This window comes from Egretta garzetta, unplaced genomic scaffold (assembly GCF_000687185.1).
Source record: "Egretta garzetta isolate BGI_Z169 unplaced genomic scaffold, ASM68718v1 scaffold1028, whole genome shotgun sequence".
In the NCBI taxonomy this organism is placed as follows: Eukaryota; Metazoa; Chordata; class Aves; order Pelecaniformes; family Ardeidae; genus Egretta; species Egretta garzetta.
In genome coordinates this window covers 46,924-49,744 of record NW_009260421.1, presented here as the reverse complement: position 1 = coordinate 49,744, position 2,821 = coordinate 46,924, and the positions used below count along the sequence as shown (strand labels likewise).

The window sequence follows — 2,821 nt, the reverse complement described above, 5'->3', positions numbered from 1 at the left end:
CAGGGGTTGCCCCGAGAGGGGGTGGAGGCCCCATCCCTGGGACCATTCCAGGCCAGGTTGGCCGGGGCTGTGAGCAACCTGATGTGGTTCAAGGTGTCCCTGCTCCTGCAGGGGGGTTGGGCTGGGTGACCTCTGGGGGTCCCTTCCCACCCAAACCATTCCATGATTCTATATTCCTAACACTTAAAAAGTGGCCAAGAACCGACTTGGATGAACCGGTTTATTGCGCCGCAGCAAAGCGATAGAAAATCCCAGGTTTTCTTCATTACGGCTTTATTTGGTCGCTTTGGGCTGGGCTGGGCTGGGCTGGGCAGAAAATGGTTTTTTATTACATCCCCATTGCTCATGGCACTGGTTCTATCCCTAATTAGCGGGAAATGGGGCATTAGGGGTTATTAAAAAAGCTGGGGTGTATTTAATGGGGCGGCGCTGCTGAAGGTTGCATAGGGGAGAGGGGGATTTGCAGCTCTCGGAGCCCCGTTCGAGGTTCCTATGAATGGAAAATATTTGGGAATGCTGGAGGTTGATGGCACGGCCGAGCCCTGTTGTATAAGCCTTCAGGAAAGGAAAGCAGCGTTTCTCTGCCAAAGGCAGAAGCCAAGGGGGTGGGAGGCGTTTTTGGGGGGCGTTGAGCTTGGTGCGGAGCTTGGAGACGCCGACCCTTGCCGAGGTCTCCCCGGCCCAGGTGGGATTTAGCAGCGGGACTTGCTCAACACGGCCAGGTGCCGTGGTTTTGGCACGTCCCAGATGTCCGCTCTTGTCCCCAAAGCCCAATTCCCAGGTCTGGGGGACGGTGGTTTTCCCTTGACAGCAGCCACATCCCCGCTTGGGCCGGTTCATCCAAAATCCCAGCGCGGGAGCATCGCTCCCCGTGCGAGTGCAGCACCTATCGCTTTGCTCTCCCAAAAAAAACCAACCCGGCCCTGTTTTAAGTCGGGTGTCAGCAAAGCAGCAGCTGTTTAATTGGTCATCAGCGCAGGCTTTGCAATCAATTCTTTTCGCTGCTCCCTTTCTTCGGGAAACAAGGACACGCCAAGAAGGGAGGACATTTCGTGACGAGCGGCTGCTCCAGGCAGCGGGTTGCTCATCTCCTCCGTCCGCTCCCGTGGGAGCTGCGCGGGGCTGGGGCACCTATCGCCGCTGTGAAGGGGATGGTAACCCTCCTGCTTTGCACTGCATGCGTGCAACGCCGGGGTCTGGTCTCTGGGCCCAGAAATGTCCCGTCTTGCTTCATCGCGTTCCCCTTCCCTTCCTCTCCTGCTGTTGGTGCAGATCGGAGATAAGCGGGCACGCCGTGGCAGCGGGCTGTCGGCTAAGCTGGCTTAAACCCAGGGTCTGGGAGCATCCTCAGCCCATCCCTGTCGCCTTGGTAGCCCTCCCGCCCCGAGGTTTGGCACGGGGGGGGGGTGGAGGGGCACGGCTGGGCTTTCCCGTGCCGCACCCCGGGAGCTGAGCAGCCCGGCGCTGCTGAATTATGCATGGGATTTCATGCCGCCCTGCTGCTGCTGGAAATGTAGGGCTTGCAGCTCCAGCACGGCAGGGGAGCGGGCACTGTCCTGGGTGAGTGTGCACTGTCCTGGGCGAGCGTGCCCCGTCCTGGGTGAGCGTGCACTGTCCTGGGTGAGTGTGCACTGTCCACCGTCCTGGGTGAGTGTGCACTGTCCTGGGTGAGTGTGCACTGTCCACCGTCCTGGGTGAGCGTGCACCGTCCTGGGTGAGTGTGCACTGTCCACCATCCTGGGTGAGTGTGCACCGTCCTGGGCGAGCGTGCACTGTCCTGGGTGAGCGTGCACCGTCCTGGGTGAGCGTGCACCGTCCACCGTCCTGGGCGAGCGTGCACCATCCTGGGCGAGTGTGCACCGTCCTGGGTGAGTGTGCACTGTCCTGGGCGAGTGTGCACCGTCCTGGGGGAGCGTGGACCATCCTGGGTGAGCGTGCACTGTCCTGGGAGAGTGTGCACCATCCTGGGTGAGCGTGCACTGTCCTGGGTGAGTGTGCACCATCCTGGGTGAGCGTGCACTGTCCTGGGTGAGTGTGCACCATCCTGGGTGAGCGTGCACTGTCCTGGGTGAGTGTGCACTGTGCACCGTCCTGGGTGAGTGTGCACCGTCCTGGGCGAGTGTGCACTGTCCTGGGTGAGTGTGCACTGTCTACCATCCTGGGTGAGCGTGCCCCGTCCTGGGTGAGCGTGCACTGTCCTGGGTGAGCGTGCACTGTCCACCGTCCTGGGTGTGCGTGCACCATCCTGGGTGTGCATGCACCATTCTGGGCATGCATGCACCATTTTGTCATGCATGCACCGTCCTGGGCGAGCGTGCACTGTCCTGGGCGAGTGTGCACCATCCTGGGTGAGTGTGCACCATCCAGGGCGAGTGCCAGCACCCGTCTGGCTCCCGTGGCACCTGCGCGTGTTAGGAGCGAGCGGGATGGGGAGCAGGCAGAGCGCGTGGATGTGCTGGAGAAGGAGGGGTTCACCGCTGGTTGTGCAAGCTCAGCGCCTGCGTTGCCACTTGCTCTGCAAGTGGGGTTCACCCGTAATGGTGGTTGGGGGCTGCCGAGGCTTTGCCAGCGGCGGGAGGAGTTAGGGTTGGACAGGGGCTCTCTCCAAAGCCTTTGCTGAGAGGTGAAGCTCATCCCGTGCATCTCGCACCCAACCTACAGCATAGAACCATAGAATGGTTTGGGTTGGAAGGGACCCCCAGAGGTCACCCAGCCCAACCCCCCTGCAGGAGCAGGGACACCTTGAACCACATCAGGTTGCTCACAGCCCCGGCCAACCTGGCCGGGAATGGTCCCAGGGATGGGGCCTCCACCCCCTCTC

The 2,821-nt window shown here is 61.4% G+C and overlaps 1 protein-coding gene across 1 annotated transcript in view; it reads left to right on the top strand.

Moving 5' to 3' along the window:
* LOC104130621 (myocyte-specific enhancer factor 2D homolog) overlaps positions 1-2,821 on the top strand; it is a gene marked incomplete at its 3' end in the record, with an annotated part of 41,505 nt that overhangs the window by 1,413 nt on the left and 37,271 nt on the right. The window lies entirely within an intron of this gene.